General features: G+C 46.2%; 1 protein-coding gene across 1 annotated transcript in view; it reads right to left on the bottom strand.

Moving 5' to 3' along the window:
• LOC144819190 (protein mab-21-like 3) overlaps positions 1 to 17,416 on the bottom strand; it is a 112,952-nt gene that overhangs the window by 62,834 nt on the left and 32,702 nt on the right.

Raw genomic sequence — 17,416 nt, 5'->3', positions numbered from 1 at the left:
ATACATCTACACTTCACAAACTCCTCCTGCTACCGTAAATTTATACTTATGCACATAAACGTACCATCATGATATACATATATCTTCAAGGTACGCAGAGGTGGAGTGATGTATAGTAAATCTATGCTTACCAACGTAAAATTACTGTCATGATATGTGTATATCTATATCGTCACGCCCCCACCGTGCACAGTTTTCTCATCAATCATATCATTGTAAATGTTGCTGTGATATTATCGATGATGTCATAGAAGATGCCATGCGAAATGTAATATGTGCATAATTAGCAGTGCAGGGCGAAGGCGGGAGTTATAGTTAACTTTGGGCACGAGTTATAGTTATTTGAGATAATTATAATTGGAGAATTTCTGTCCTTTTTTTGTTTGAAATGTTAAATTGTTACTTACTCTGGGGGCAAGATGGCCGCCGGCTGGCCGTAAGGGATAGTCGCACTCTCCCTCTCCTCCTGTGGCTATACTACTTTTTGATCCTCACCGGCGCTGTATCCTGAGTTGTGCATCAACAATGGCTAACAATGGCTAAATAGAAGGTAGCTTCATTAAATGGGTCAGCCCGAGATAGTAAAGGAGAAATGCGACGGTTTCAGCTGTATAAACTAAACCTGAAAGTCCAAAGGAAAATCACCCAGAGTGCTAGCGGCGGAATTGAAGTCATAGGCACATTATTCTGTTATAGTTCTCTTTAGTGGTATTCTAAGCAGAAAATGGCCCCGCAACCTCAGCGGGCGGTGAAGGAGCTGAGAGACTTGCTGGGGGAAAGAGAAAAGGAGAGCGAAAACGACAACGCGGTGCACAGTGACCCCGGTGCCCCAGCAGATAACTTGAGAGCAAAGTCCAGGCTAAAGATACAGGCACGGAAGGATGGTACACTTGGTGCGGAGAAAGGTGACAGAATACCAGAGAGCGTGGCTAAAAAAGAAAAAGAAAAGGAAAGAAAGGCAAAAGCGCTTTTGATTAAGAAAGGCGCTAAGGATCGGTTGGCTGATCTGGAGCCAGCAACAGCGATTGAAGTGGTAAAAGAGACGGTTCTCTGTCAACCTACTTTGCTTGAAGTTTTCTCCGCGGGAACACCACTTCCTCCGAGAGCCGCTCAGGACCAGACATCTCTCCCGCCGCCGCCTCTCATCTGTGACGCGGGATCGGAGGCAGCCGGCAGCAGCAGCATCCAGGATGAGATCAGCAAGGCGAGCTGCGAGCAATCGGCAGTAACGGAGACGCAGGCCACGGGCTCGGCTTCAGGAGCCCAGAACACGAACGTTAGGGGTGTGTCGGCGGAAAGCTCAGCAGTGCCCACTCCCATGCAGAAACAACGTGCCCATCAGGACGAGTACCGGGGCCTCCAAGCAGGTCAGACCCTGACTGAAACACAGGTACAAGGGCAAACATGGGGGGATAGCGAAGATGCGAGGTCGCAGCCAGAAAATGTGGAACTTTTGAAAAAGGGAGAGGCTCGGGCGCATGCTCAGGTACGGGACCCTACAATTATCGACGTATTATTGACTGAGGTTGCACCCCATGGAGCAGGATCATTGAGTGGGCCTAGTATAAATGCACCTGCTGAGCTAGGGGCAAGTGGAAATACTGTTGAATCTTCTATGATTATGGGCTATGAGTTGTTAAGACATGACGCTGGCGGTGAGTCTGGGGTGAAGAGTCTACCTGACTTAAAGGGCCTAAGGGAAGGCAGGGCAGACAATGGAGAGGAGCATGCTACTGACGTTCTCTTTGCCCAAGGATTAAGTGTGCCAGGCTCACCTAGCGATGAATGTTTTTTCTCAGTCAATGATGAGGAAGGCGCCTCTGAAACGGATGTAGGTTCAGGATTAAGCAAAAGTGGTAGCATTGAATCAGATCCAGATGAGGCCTCCCTTTCACCGGAACAGCAAAATGGGAACTCAGGGCTAGAAATATCAGAAGCTGAACGGGTAACAGCACACAGGGCCCCTGTAGCGCCAAGAGGAGGTCACATATGAGAGTACAGAGCTCACTTAGTCCAGCCAGAGGGAAGTGGCCAAGAAGCTAGACTGGGACTACTCTGCTACATCACAAGTTTACCCCGAGGGCATTGGTGCCGGGTCTCACCAACTCGATCAATCACTTAGTCACAGCTCTAATCCTAAGCCTAATTCTAACTCTAGCGCTAACTTTGATTTGTTATTTACAACCTTAAAACAAATGCAGAGTGAAGCAAGAGCTGAAGGTCGTAGAGACATGCTAATAAAAAAATACAGGGGTCTCTGCAAAAACTCAATAAATTATATGCAGATATGGCTGGTAGAGTTGCAGAAGTCGAGGATAGGACTGGGAAGCTGGAGGATGAAGTTGCCAAGCTCCAGGTGGATAAACAGGAGCAGGAGAAAACAACATCAGATGTTCTGTGGAAGCTCGAAGACTTTGAGAACAGGCAAAGGCGAAATAATATAAGATTGCTTGGAGTGGATGAAGGAAAGGAAGGGCAGGACGCTCGAGCATTTGTGGTGGGACTGTTCAGAGGAGCATTCCCTGAAATCACTAATTGGGATTGGGAAGAAGAGGTACAATGGGCCCATCGGTTTCCCCTGGCCCAGAAAAAAGGGATCACAGCCGGCAAACCAAGGGCGATATTGGTATATGTCGGGAACTTTCTGGCAAGGGAGGAAATAATGAGCAAGGCAAAGCCAGGGGCTAAAAGAGTGTATAAAGATGTAACATTTTTTGCCCGGCCGGATTTCTGCCACACCACCGTTGAGAGAAGGTGGCGGATGAGACAATTAATAACTCCTTTCCGAAATGTTGGCTGTGAAGCTTATTTGATGTTCCCATCCCGTCTCAAAGTAGGAACCAATGGGCAGTTTAGGATGTTTTATTCTGAAATACTGGCTCAGGAGTATCTTTCATCACTGAAGGAGAGTAGGGGCCAGAAAACCCAGTCAATGGTTCTAGTGCAAGTTAATCTGAAGTCTCAGAAATAATAGTTTCCTAGACCGCTAGATGAATGAATGCTAGCACAAAAAGGTGATAAATGGCACAAAATCAGGATCAGCACACGAGAAATAGACAGTTAAGGAAAGGGGGGGGGAGACATCCTGGGGCCCAGACTGTCAAACATAGGTCAGGATTGACCTATTTGCTAGTAAGGGGGGGGGGTTCGTAAGGGTGGGGTGTCCGGGGAGGGGGAGGGGGGGGAGAAGGGGGGCAGGGCACGACAGATTAAGACAGGCACGAGGGGAACAGGTTTGGTGTGGGTTTGGTTTATCATGTTTTACATAAAGGAAATGATGAAAATAATAACTGAACAGAAGTTAGAATCAGATGTAAATGCCATTTGGGAAGGGGAAGGGGAAGGACATTTTCTTTGTTGGTCTCTTGACTACATCGTAGGTGATGCATCCAATACTACTTAATGGTTATTAGTATAGTAACTTGGAACGTTAGTGGCCTGAATGATTGTCAGAAAAGACAAAAAATTGCAATATCACTAAAGCGGATGAACGTGGATTTTATGTTGTTACAAGAAACTCATGTTATGGACTCGCATGGGTACCTTTTGGATCAATTAGGCTTCCAGGTACTAGCGTACTCAAAACAAGGTTCAAAACACAGAGGTGTCGCTATATTATCTAAGAGTAGGAATTTGATCACTAGAAAGAAACTTGAAGATCAATGGGGTAGGTGGGCAGGGCATTACTTGAATGTCTTTGGGAGGGAGTGTGGTTTACCCTAGGGGTAATTTATGGCTCAACGGAGGATGATTCGGAGATTCTTGAGTTTCTAGATGTGGAGTTAGCCGCTTGGGCTCCTCGAGTTATACTGGGGGGACTTTAATATTAACAGAGCGGATGGGTTAGGTGTAGGGCCCTTTGGGAGATATCAGGGGAGGAAAAAAAGAGTGCATCGAGCATTAGGACAATTGGTAATAAATAACATGCTCTCAGATGTTTGGGGGAAAACAAGACCTAGTGACAAAGGATTCACATACGACTCTGCCCCTCATCAGGTGTGTGTGAGACTGGACTACTTTTTTGCCTCCAACTCATTGATCTCTTGCGTTAAGATTGAGAGACGCCCCCGAATACTGAGTGACCATAACCCTTTGATTTTAAGGTTAGATATAACAATTAGGGTCAGCAAGGAGAGAGTCTGGACTTTTGAGACAGGGCTCCCGCAGGACCAAAATTATATATTGCACATGGCTCGCTGGATTAAAGAGTTTTTTTAAATTAACAGGGGCAGCGCGGCTACAGGGATAGTTTGGGACGCCTTGAAGGCGGGAGCACGGGGTGAAACCTTAAGCTTCAATACCCATAAACGAAACCTGGAACAGTCTAGGAACAGAGATCTGACGAGGGCAGTGTTGGATGCGGAGGAAGAGCTTCATCACTGTGTCTCAACAGGGGCTCTGCTGGACCAGGTCCTCCTAAAAATAGCAAAGGTAAAAATGGAGGCGGAAGAGGATATCGCAAATAAAGCAGCTAAGATCTTTCTGACCAAAAAGGAGAGATGCCATGAGTTCAGCGAAACAGTTGGGCCGAACCCTAGCCGTAGGCACAAGGCAAAAGGTTGCCTCGGGAGAAGTAAGGGAAATCAGGGACTCTGCAGGTAGATTACACACAGATCCAGACGAGATAAGAGAGGTATTTAGGAAATTCTACGCCACACTATATGATGATCAGCAAGGACGAGACCCGGAGGAAATAGGGACATACTTAGAAGACATTCCAGTGGTGCGAGTGATGGAGGTTGAATTGGAAGGATTGGAAAAATTGTTATATTCAGAAGAGATTAAAATTGCTTCATCAAACCTCCCTTCTGGAAAAGCGTCAGGTCCTGACCAAATTCCTATGGAATTCTATAAGGTATTTTGGGATGTTCTTCGGGAGGACATGGTAACAACGATGCAGGAGGCACAGGTTGGGGACTCTATACCGGGGTCATGGTGAGGTGCTGACATAGTGATAATTTTAAAAAAGGGGAAGCTAGCCATTGAACCCGGTTCTTATAGGCCAATTACGCTTATGAACTCTGATACCAAAATATTCTCGAAGGCCCTAGCAACAAGATTCGCACAAGTAATAGGTTCCCTTGTGAGTAGTAATCAACATGGGTTTATCCCGGGCAGGGGTACGACTCATCACACGCGTAAGGTTATTACATTATTCGATGCCATGGAGGTAGCAGGAGACCCGATGGCGGTAATGCTATTAGATGCAGAAAAAGCTTTCGATCGGGTCTCCTGGGACTATCTGTGGCATATCTTAAGAAGAGCAGGCTTTGGTGGTGGTTACATTAAGGCAATCCAGGCATTATACAGGGACACGAGAGCTGCAATTCGGATAAATGCAGGCTCAACTCGCCCTCTTCAAATAAGGAGAGGCACCAGACAGGGCTGTCCATGCTCCCCGCTTCTATTCGCGATGTACATGGACCCGTTGATACGAAGAATAGAGAGCTGTGAGAGTATTCCCCCATTGTACACGCCTATGGGTCAATGTAAATTGCTTGCATATGCCGATGACGTGGCAGTGATTACACCTAACCCCACAGAGGCTATAGTACAGGTTGAGATTGAGGCTAAGAGATTTGGTCAGGTCTCAGGATATGCATTGAACACTAGCAAAACGCAAATAATAAAAAACAATGTTGTTGAATGCTCTGATCATCGAATGGTGCAGGCTGGAGTATACCTGGGGGTAACCATCTCGTCTGATTTAGATACCCGAGTGGAGAAAAATATAACACCAATTTTGGCTAAAGTAAGGAAGGATTTGGATAGACTAGAGAATTTACATCTCTCAATTGTGGGACGCACCAACATTGTAAAGATGATGGTTTTACCCAAGTTTTTATATATTTTTAGAGCGATTCCATTGTTGTTTGAACTTAAATGGTTTAAGGGATCTGAGCATATGATAATTAGATTTATCTGGGGGGTGAATGGTCATTGCCAGATTTAAAACTTTATTACTGGGCAGCGGCATTACAAAATATGGCAGGTCTCCTAGGAGGGGCAGAAGCAGAAGGCCAGAACGAGTTCGGCACATTAGCAATTTACGGATTAGTTATGGGAGCAGAAGCAGAGAACTTGTTTTTGAAGTATACTGACTTTAGTTATTTTTAAAGGACACAATTTAAGACGATTTTGGCAGCTTATACCATTTGGAAAGCATTCGCAAAAAGCTTTGGACTAGGGAAATATAATGCTTACACTAGGATGAGTGCGAATCCTACTTTCCCTGTAGATATATTTACGGGCTTGGTTTTTGGAGAATGGGGGAGGAAGGGGATAAGGATGATTGGTGATCTAAGGAATACACAAGGGGTATTGCAATTTTCGGAGTTGCAGACAAAGTATGGAATAGATCCGAGTCACTTCTTCAAATTTCCACAAGTGAGAAGCTATATTGAAACAAAGAGGGGGGGACCGGCAGGGTTTGGCAAAATCACAATTATGGATATCATACCAGCAGGCTCGGACTGCACGATCACGAGGTTATACTTGGAACTGATAAAAGTGAAACAGGGTGACACTGATAGGACGGCGGAGAAATGGGCGAACAAGCTCGCAATAGGAGAGGAATGTTTTCATATATCGTTAGAGTTGGGGCATAGTATCTTATGTTCTGCACCCCTCCAGGCGCAGCACTATAAAACTCTATTCCATCTATACTATACCCCTGCAAGAATTGCACAGTGGGGAGGGATTTCAGGAATTAGCTGCCCTAGATGTGGAAGTGCAGACGCTGATTTAGCACATATGTTTGCGACATGTACACATTTGCAATCAACTCAAAAAGATATAGAGAGATTCCTTAGTAGAGTGTTAGGTGGTAAAATTACTCTCTCCCCTTCGATAATTCTTCTTGGCGTCAACAATAATGATAGGCATATGAAGGGGGGATATTTTATATTTGTCGCAATGGCAGTGTTGAGACTATGTATCGCTTCAGCTTGGTTGGACGTTATACCTCCAACATATTATCAATGGTTAGCCAGGTTACTGTCGATATATAACCTGGAGACTGCAATATTTGCTAGAAAGGGGAAAAAAGGGAGAAAGCTGGGGGAGCGAATTTGGGACCCGATTAGGCAATGGAAAGAGGAATCTAGTCCGTAGACTTGGATCTATCATGATGTCCTTTTTTTTTCTTTTTTATCTCTTTTTACATTTCTTTTTCTTTTTTTTTTCTTTTTTCTCTTTCTTTTTTCACCTAACTATAACATTACATTAACCTTTGGTTTTTTCCTGTTAATTTCTAAAACTGTTTAAACAAATTCCAAAATGTGCAGCAAAATCTAAAAAAAAAGTTTTGGCCCCAGGCGGGGACCTTACCAGCAGGTCTAGGGTTCAGAGTATCCCTTCCTGCCCCATGTATTTTTTTGCGTTTATCTATTGATAGCATCCGGTCTCCCAAGGAAAAATGCAATTTCCTCTTAGCTGCCAGATAAGCAGTGCACATGAAGCTGCCCTGCGGCTTTATGCTATGAGGTTGGTGGGGCTCACGTCCAGGGTGCACTTTGAGCAGTTTGTTTCGGTGGTGCAGACCTCCAGCATGCTGCCAGTGTGGAGGTATTCTCAGTGGGAAAGTGAGCAGTTGGGTTCTCAGGTGTATGTTTAGTGGATAAACTATTGCCAAGGTGTAGGTTTAAGTAGTTGTGTTAAAGATTGCAGGGATTTGTTAGCATGAGCTGAAAGCCATTTTGTATTTTGGCAGCCATTTTAGTTAGCCATGTGCTGTTTCCCTCTTCAGAGCCTTGCACATGCTCAGAAGGGCCTAGCTAGTAGAATGCACCTACTTCTCTAGTATAACTTTCAGGCTATTTTTGCTGCTGTATGCAGAAGTAACTCTCCTCCCACTTTGTTGAGCAAGCAGATCTTGCATGCCCATATTAGGCATTTTGCATGCTTACATGACCCAGGACTGCCCCTTGGTCTTATGCTGACTATGTAACCCTAAGCATATATAAGGCCCCAGTAATCTGTACTCCTTAGACTGCCTCATTCAGTTGCTAAGGGTTCTGTGTGACGTAGTCTCCTTCATCTGAGGTGAATAAATGCATTCTTTTTATATTTCAGCTTCTGTACCAACTTCTTCTTTGTTGGTGTAAAAGGACCAGGTATCAGTCAGACCCATGAGAAGGTTTCTATGTTCTTCAAATGGCGCTCCAAGGTGGACCTCATTAGAGAAGTGGCTATCTAAGGGAGTGATCTTGTCATGAGACAGAAACTACTGAGGAGGACAGGACAGGATTCTTCTAAGGAGGTATTTTGTGCACAGAGATTCTGGGGATTATCTGTCTCTGCAGCTCAATATTTTTCTGATCTTCCTGATTTTGATTCTCCACATGATGTCACTCCTGACTGAGAACCTTTTTGGCGTGAGTATTCTAAAAACGACCGTTAGGTCAATCAGAACTTGACAGTTAGAATTTGGACACCAAGTGATTAGTAAGGGTTGTTTTGATGCAACACTTGCTGTTGGTTTTTGATGCCTTGGATTGGTAAGGTAGTTTAGTAATGCTTACTATGGCTTTTGATTTGAATGATTGGCCAATATTTGTATTTGTATGTATGTAATATATAAATTGCAATTTATGTAGGTAGGTAATGAGGAACATTTTCACTGTTTTGAATTGATTTGAACGGCACACAGTACAAGAGTACCTTAAGTGCTACTTTGGTTATAATATTTGCATATGTTGCAATATTTTTGGCATGCCTGTTTCAAGCACACATCGAAGAATGTGTTGCTTTTTGGAGGTACCATAGTGAGATGTGAATTAAATTAGCAAGCTCCTCTGAGGAGATACCTAAATAGGTTTAGGTATAAAAACATATTTCTTTCTTGGTGACTCTGTACCCCAATGGAATTATAATATGACAATAATACAAACAAGGATCCTTTTCTGCTTACGTTTATAAATGGAGATATGCAGAGCGAATTGTTGGTGTCCTGCCAGCCAAAGCTAGTGAATTGAGTGTATTTTGGTTCTTGGAAATAAAACAGTCTGGTGGGCTGTTTTTTTGCAGTCATTTGGAATACTATTGAGAAGCTCTTCTTGTAAATATGACTTACAACTAGTATTTACAAATGGTTTGGTTTAAGTACAGTCTGTGGGCTGTCCTTTGTTTCTGTCCTAAGTGTTGATATGTGGGTTAATCGTGTGTTTAAATGTCTATGTGGTTCGTGGTTTCACATTAGTGGTACTTCTGTGCGTAAATAGCGATTGCGCTATTTGTGAAATAATGGCTAGCCTTAAGCAAGCTGTATTGTGTGTTTTAAGTGTTTGACCCCCCTTCTGTATATGTCTGGAATGAGCTCAATGTGTTTGTTTGTGTTTTCTTGCTGCCATCAGTCTGTTATGCAAAATGTCATTTAATTAATATTAAATACAAATTAAATAAAAATCCAGAAATGAACCATATGATATGCTAAATATCTGGATGTTACTATTAAATTGATAGAGTAAGCAACTTTGCACATGTACAAACTGCCAATGCTTAAAAGCTCAAATTAGAATTCACATTGAATAGGAATAAAATAGGCCTCAAAAACGAAATTGTGTGTTGTGCAATAAATAAACAATTATAAAATGTTACAACATTTTCCTTAGATACATTGTATTAGATATTAACAGGCAAACACATCATCTGAGTACATTTTTGCTGAACTAAACACGTTAAAGAACATGCATTGAAATGCCTCAGTTTTAAATAGACTGTCATCGTGCTTACATTTCAACACTAAAAAAGGCTTTCCAACAGCTGTGTTTTAACTGCCGCTGAGCAACAGCTGTTGTTTTGATTGTAGGCCACCGAGAGACAGGGCTGTTGACTCAGCTAAGTGGAAACACACTGTAAAAATCCTGCATTTCAGACTGCTGTTTTAAAAAGTTACAAAAATCAGGTTCATTATTTTAGATAACAGGAAAACATTTAAAGTAGGGATTTCCTTTCTTAGCACCTTCGGAGCTCATGACAAGCTGAGCCCGTCATGAGCCACGGCGCTCCGGTGCTCATGACGAGCTCAGCTCGTTATGAGCCGTGGAAAGCTCAGGTGCGGGGAGAATTCCCCCGCAGTGCTGAGCGTTCCAAGGAAGCCAATGCACCTGTGACGAGCTCAGCTCGTCATGAGCACCGGAGCGACGTAGCTCATGATGAGCTGAGCTCGTCATGAGCATGTGGGCGCTGTGCGCGCCCCCTCACCCCCAGCACAGCGGGGGAATAACCCCCGCAGCGAAGGGGTTAATGCCTTTTTACATAAGCACATTCTTGGTTCTGATGTTAAATAATGACTGTCGTTTTAAAAAGTGGCGCAAAACTTTTCATGTTTCAAGTTAGGCTTCTGTGCTTAGGCTCATAAATGAATGTGTCTAAATATGATAGGCAACTCTTTGCTGGGGCTTTGTGTTGCTGACCTGACTGGGCGCTTTCACCAGCGGAACTTTGGCCGGACTGTGCCTTGCTGTCCTGCGGTCGCGGCACCCGCTCCAACGGCTGCTGCTTGACCCCGGACCAGCCCACACCGCCCACACCGCCTGGCTCCTGAACTTAATCTCGCAGCATACGCTGCGCGGGTGCTACTCTTTGCTGGGGCTTTGTGTTGCTGACCTGACTGGGCGCTTTCACCAGCGGAACTTTGGCCGGACTGTGCCTTGCTGTCCTGCGGTCGCGGCACCCGCTCCACGGCTGCTGCTTGACCCCGGACCCGCCCACACCGCCCACACCGCTGCGGGACTGCAAGGCGAACCAACACACCTGCAGCCTCTTCCCGCAGCGGCAACGCCCCCCCGCCTGGCTCCTGAACTTAATCTCGCAGCATACACTGCGCGGGTGCTACTCTTTGCTGGGGCTTTGTGTTGCTGACCTGACTGGGCGCTTTCACCAGCGGAACTTTGGCCGGACTGTGCCTCGCTGTCCTGCGGTCGCGGCACCCGCTCCACGGCTGCTGCTTGACCCCGGACCCGCCCACACCGCCCACACCGCTGCAGGACTGCGAGGCGAACCAACACACCTGCAGCCTCTTCCCGCAGCGGCAACGCCCCCCCCGCCTGGCTCCTGAACTTAATCTCGCAGCATACGCTGCGCGGGTGCTACTCTTTGCTGGGGCTTTGTGTTGCTGACCTGACTGGGCGCTTTCACCAGCGGAACTTTGGCCGGACTGTGCCATGCTGTCCTGCGGTCGCGGCACCCGCTCCACAGTTGCTGCTTGACCCCGGACCCGCCCACACCGCTGCGGGACTGCGAGGCGAACCAACACACCTGCAGCCTCTTCCCGCAGCGGCAACGCCCACCCGCCTGGAAGGATAAAAATAGTGTAACCGTCACGCGCAGCGGGACACGCGCGGGACGGAGCTCGGGGCGAAGACCGGGCAAAGAGCGGGCCGGTTGAGGCCGTTAGAGACCGGGAGTGACTGGACTGGCCCACACCCCTTGGCCCTAACCTTGTATCCTAGCCGTAACGGCTGCTGAACCTCTTGCAGATTAAAGCACCATGTCATCCCGTGAGTACAGAAGTAGGGCAGCTAAGGGCAAGCTGAAAAATGGGACATTAGATGACTTTATCACTAGGACTAATATTGCTATTGATACGGAGATTAACAAAATGCAGCACAGAGTATCTACTGAACTAGATGCAGCAAGAAGGATATCCCAGGAGCTGGCCGCGGCCAAAAAATCTTCCCTAGGGCACTTTGCCTTTGCTAAAACACCCGACCGTCCAATTGGCCCACTTCCCACTCTGATTGTGACACAGGCAGATATTCACCAGCCACTAGTAGCTACGTCATCCTTACCCAAGTTGGGGTCCCCACCTGCATCCACTGCCATTTTAAGACTTTCAACGGGTGGGATAGTTAGGCTGGACACAGTGGGTGATGGGGTCCCTTTAGAGACGGCACCAATTCTTAAACCTATGGCAATGGGTGGGGGGAATTTCCACACCCCACAAAAGGGGCCAAACCAGAAAAGAAAGCGTAATAATATTTCTGCCTACTCAAGGAAAAAGGCCAAGGTAGCAAAGGCCCAGTTACCCACTCAGGCATTACCCCAGGTACTCCCAGAACCCCTTCCAATGAGCAATACATGCCCTTCTGAACTCAGAATAGAACTCAGCTCCACACAACTGGTGGGTAAACATGATAATGATAACCCTGTGACAGAAAGCGAGAACGGTGGGGTTCCACTCTGTACTATAAAAGGGAAGGATGTGGAATTCCTAACAATTGTGTGGGAAACATTAAAAAAACTTTTAACCCCCCTTGAAGCAAGACTTTCGCGCATAGAAACCCAGCTGCTGGAGACTGAAAAAAGCATCCTGAACCAAGCAACCCTTAGTATGCATGACAATAAACTAACTTGCCCACTGGCCACTACCAACACTCCATCACTACCTGTCGCCACAACACTATCTGTTGCTATTCCATCTGTTGCCCCGAAGGTTAAACCCATTCCAAAACCTCGACATAAGGCTATTATAGATACTTCCGCTAACAGGGTAGCGGCGGATACTAACCAGCCGGCGGCTCACCTTGCACCACTTCCGGCATTTATGGTGGGTCACCCTGTATTACCTCCCACAGTTACGGCTATCCCGAGGGCCACAGATTATAACACCAACCATCCCACTACCCAGAGAGTAAACGCTAACAAAAAAAATCTCTACAGGGGCTACGTTGATCTTCCCCCTGATGTAAGACCTTATGTAGTTGTGTTAACAGGGGTGCCGGAACTGCCATACCACCAGCAGGAAGACTTTGGATCATTAAAGAACAAAGTAATCCATTGGCTCAACGTCAATAGGCCAATACCGAACCACCTGAGGAGTAAAATCCTCATGGTGCGTCGGGTCCCGTGGATAGGCACTTCGCACAAGTCTATTACTGGCGACTGTGTAATTGTTTCATTTGAAAATCCCAACACTGCGCAGTCTATTCACTCCTGGAATAACATCAGTGTAAACTCACCCATAGCATCGAGACCCCTCACTTACTTTTATCCACCACGCTTACATTCTAATACAGGAGGGAATTGGAGCTGGATCCCGGAGAGAAAAGGTGTGCGGGGCGGGTTACCCAACTACTGGCCAGACACATACAGTGGGTGGACTGGGGCACCTACCCACAATAGATTTGGGTGCCTCGAGGAAGTGGATTGACTCTCACATAGGTCCATTAACATTCCATCAGTGGCAGACTTACTCTGTCGCTCTGTCTACCCCCTGGGCCGACCTGCTTCTCCCTCATTAAAACTCCAATTGGGAGACTATAATCAAACCGCAGGTGAAACTAGGTACAAAGATAGGGCTTCCGCTGAATATCTTGCGGGCACCACAATAACCAAGTCAATTAATGTCAAAATTAACAACACAGATAAAGCCAAAGTAGATCAAATTAATAAGGACAATCCCCCTCCTGAGGTCACGCCGAAAATATGGTCAGCGGTAACGGATGGACTGCCCTTCTCTCAGCAAGGCCAGTCCGGGATACACAAGTGTTCTCCGGTAGCTAGTGCCACTGATAAGCTGGCGGCGCTTGGCGTAGTATCCATACTCTCTTGGAACGTCGCCGGGCTGGCCAACAAACTAGATTACCCTGAGTGGGCGGAACTAATTGAAGGGCATGACATATGCCTGTTCCAAGAAACATGGGCCAGGGAAAAACAATCCCGTACAGGATATGCTTCCTTTGAGATTCTGGCAAAATGGGGTGGAAAGGGACGACCATCTGGGGGGCTTCTGATCTGGGTGGGATCCCATCTTGGCTGTAGGGCTACAAAACTCGAAACTAACTCAGCAGACTTCCAGTGCGTAGCGTTGGAGTGGCCATGTGGGGCAAGTGTAACACTGATTAATGTATACTCAAGAGAGGTAGGGATAGCAGGCTCCTCGGGAACAATCGAGGACTTAGCGTTGTTCCTTGATTCCGCCACTCTTTGCTCCTCACTAATAGTTGGCGGAGACTTTAACACTCAGTATGAGCCCCTCCCGGATCATCTGGCAGGCCTAACAAGTGAAGAGGATGATCTTTGGGATATCTCCACCTTGGTGGGTCCCCCTGTAAAGGCTTGGACACCACTTGCCACACAAATAACATCTCTTACGCTCTGCCACTCCCTGAGGGCCTGCAATGGGCGGATTAAAGGGGACATCCCACCAAAACACACTTTCAATAGACCTGGTTATGAGTCACATATAGACTACATCCTGGTCTTAGCGAAGGACTGGGCTAAAGTGAGGGACTTTGGGATAGTTCCCAGGTCTGACAGTGACCATAACGTACTCTCACTGAGATTTGCGATCCAGGGATCGCCCACGGGTCAGGCAGAAGAAAACTTAGTATTCCCAGCTGACCTAGTTTTAACTAGCAACAGACGTAGAATTAAATGGCTAAAACTCTTGGAGAACCCCTCTAACATCCAAAGGTTGTATGCGGCAGTGGTTCCTGCCCTAGAAAAGGTCGAGGTTCTTAGGTATCAGCCAGTCAATGACACTGAGCCATCTGCTCTAGAAAAAGCCGAGGCATCTATCATCTTGCTAGCCAATTCTGCAGAGTTCACTGCGCTAGGGGCTATTCACTCTGAGCTATGCTCTAATATGGTAGAAGTACTGAACCCGGTGACCAGGCTGAAGAAGCCCAAGAAGAAAAGAGCCTCATGGTTCAATGCTTCTTGCAGGAGAGCAAAGGCCGCCCTACTAGAGTCCCTTAAAATACGAGAAACTCCCAGCAAGATCAGGGAAAAGAGGTTAGCTTATAAGTCCACCCTATGCAACGCCAAAATAGAATGGGATGAGGGAAATTGGTCTGAAATGATAACTGCCCTGACACTGCGAGATGCCCGAAAATTTTGGCAAATCGTTAAGCACGGCTCAGCTGAACCTCTAGCGGCAGTAGAAGCAAATATATCACCCGCCGTTTGGGAGGACCACTTTAATACCCTGTATAAATCACATAATCCGGACCAACTGCTGACTTCCTCAGAAGTTATAATGGACCAATCTAATGAAACTGTAGCTCCCATGGATGGATTCACTCTGGCAGAAGTTAGTATGGCAATCATGGGCCTGGCTGCTGAAAAGGCGCCAGGTCTAGATAGACTGCCAGGGGACCTATATAAACATGAAGTCAAAATCTGGGCCCCGTACCTTAGGGTGCTGTTCAACGCGATTTTGAATGGCATGACGATCCCCCCAACTTGGCTGGGGGCAGAGATAGTCCCAATTTTTAAGAAGGGATCACCTCTGCTCCCAGTCAACTACAGGCCAATAAGCCTGATAGACGTCTCACAAAAGCTATTCGCCAGGTTGCTGTTGGACCGTCTGTTGGAATGGATGACGGAATATGATATTCTGAGTCCCTTCCAAGCGGGCTTTAGGAAGAAGGTCTCAACTATAGATCAGGTCTTTCGGCTCGTCCTCATTTTCTGGAAAACGGTGCAGTTGGAGGGTGGCAGCCTCTACACTGTATTCGTGGACCTGAGGGCGGCCTTCGACCTGGTCCCCCGCAAAAAGCTCTGGGAGGTGTTGGCCAAACTGGGGGTCCCTGAGGGCTTGCTGGAGATGATTGTTCGGCTCCGCACTGCCAATTTTGCAAAGGTGAGGTGCGGTAAGGAGGGAGCTTTGTCGAATAGGTTCCCCGTTGACAGGGGGGTAAGACAGGGTTGTGTGCTCGCACCGACCCTGTTTTGCCTCTACGTCAACGGGGTTATCTCTCACCTGAATGGGGTTGTTAACTCCGATGCTCCAAAGCTGGCGGGTATCAGGGTGCCGGCGATCATGTTCGCCAATGACACCCTGTTGCTTTCAAAGTCTGCAATGGACATCCAGCGTGTCCTTGACGGCTTTGCGGACTTCTGTGGGGAACATGGTCTAGAAATTAACACCCTAAAGACCAAATTCATGGTGTTTAACCCCCCACCGAAATTTCGCTCTAGCCCTAAAATCGGACAGAGCAGATTAGAAAGGGTGAGAACTTTTGAGTACCTTGGAGTTATGCTAAATGAGAGACTATCCTGGAGCACGCCCCAAGAGAAAGCACTCCTCAAATTGATTCAGTATTCGGGGGGTACCATGAAGCTTCTGGGTAAAAACAAGTCATCCATTCGGCCTGTTGGTCCTCCCATACAGATCTATAAGGCACAGGCAAGGGGGGCAGCCATGTATGGGTGTGAGCTCTGGGGCCATGCAGTACCCCCAGACCTGGTAAAAGAGGAGAATAAATTCATTCGGAGGGTTGTAGCACTTCCCCCCAGTACGCCTCTTGTCCCTCTAAGGCTAGCTCTAGGGATGCGACCCCTAGATGAAGAACTGGCTTTTCGACCCTTGGCTTATTGGCGCAGGTTGTGGGCAATTCCCGAACTGATCAGCTATAGACAGGGACTCCAGGAGGTGCTCGCCATGCCCAATGCAGGGAAAATTAAATGGTTGAAATTTATTAAATCAGAGCTGGAGGGCCTGGGCCTCCCAAAGTTGTGGTCTGATCCTCTATGCACTTGTCCACTTTTTCCCAAAAGGACACTAGCAAAGGTATACCATGATAGTAAATTAATGGCACTCCTACACCGTCAAAATTCCGGGTTACTAACGGAGTCATTTCTAATTATTAAGGACACCTACAGCTTTGAGCCAGTTCTAGATAAATTGTATCCTCCCTTGCTTAGGAAACTTTATCTGCAATGGAGGCACGGGTCCCTCCCACTTCGAACACTCACAAGCAAGTGGAGAGAACAATCAGATAGTGTGTGCCCAGCTTGTAGAATGTCCCATGAGTCCGAACTCCATATACTCTTTTTTTGCCCGGTCTACCATGAGATTCGCAAGAAATGGATAGTCCCTCTATGCAGAAACTTGGGATTTGGAGAGTGTTTAGCTGCCTTTAGAGTTCTGAAATCAGATCTGTCGGACCACATCGTTTTTGCAGTGGCCAAATACCTGGGTGCCATTTGGTTTCTGAGAAGAAAATGCCTTAAGGCCGGCCACTGACTCTAACGTACCAAGAATGTGACATTTGTACTACGAAACTCTGTTTTTAACGGTCATGGGTGACCCTATAAAGTATACATTTTATCTTTTAAATACTTTTATGGATGTTATAAATGTCTTTTATGGTGAAAATTTTTACCGAAATAAAGATTTATGAAATGAAATGATAGGCAAGGGATGCAGCTTGCTTTTCATATGTGGAATTACCAACATGATTGGTTTTATTATTAAAATAAATATATATGAAAATAATATTTTAAAAATAAGTGCTTTTAAACTCGTTTTTTAATATTTATAAAGCGTAATACTCACACTTTGACCTCCTAGCATTAAGATTAAATGTACGTTGTGTTATACCGCATAATGAGGAAATTTGCATATGAAATATCAGTCTGCGCAGGCGTAAAAAACTAATTTTTATGAGGGTTTAAATGATATATT

The sequence above is a fragment of the Lissotriton helveticus genome, chromosome 2_1 (assembly GCF_964261635.1).
Source record: "Lissotriton helveticus chromosome 2_1, aLisHel1.1, whole genome shotgun sequence".
Classification (NCBI taxonomy): Eukaryota; Metazoa; Chordata; class Amphibia; order Caudata; family Salamandridae; genus Lissotriton; species Lissotriton helveticus.
This window is presented reverse-complemented; position numbering and strand designations above follow the sequence as displayed.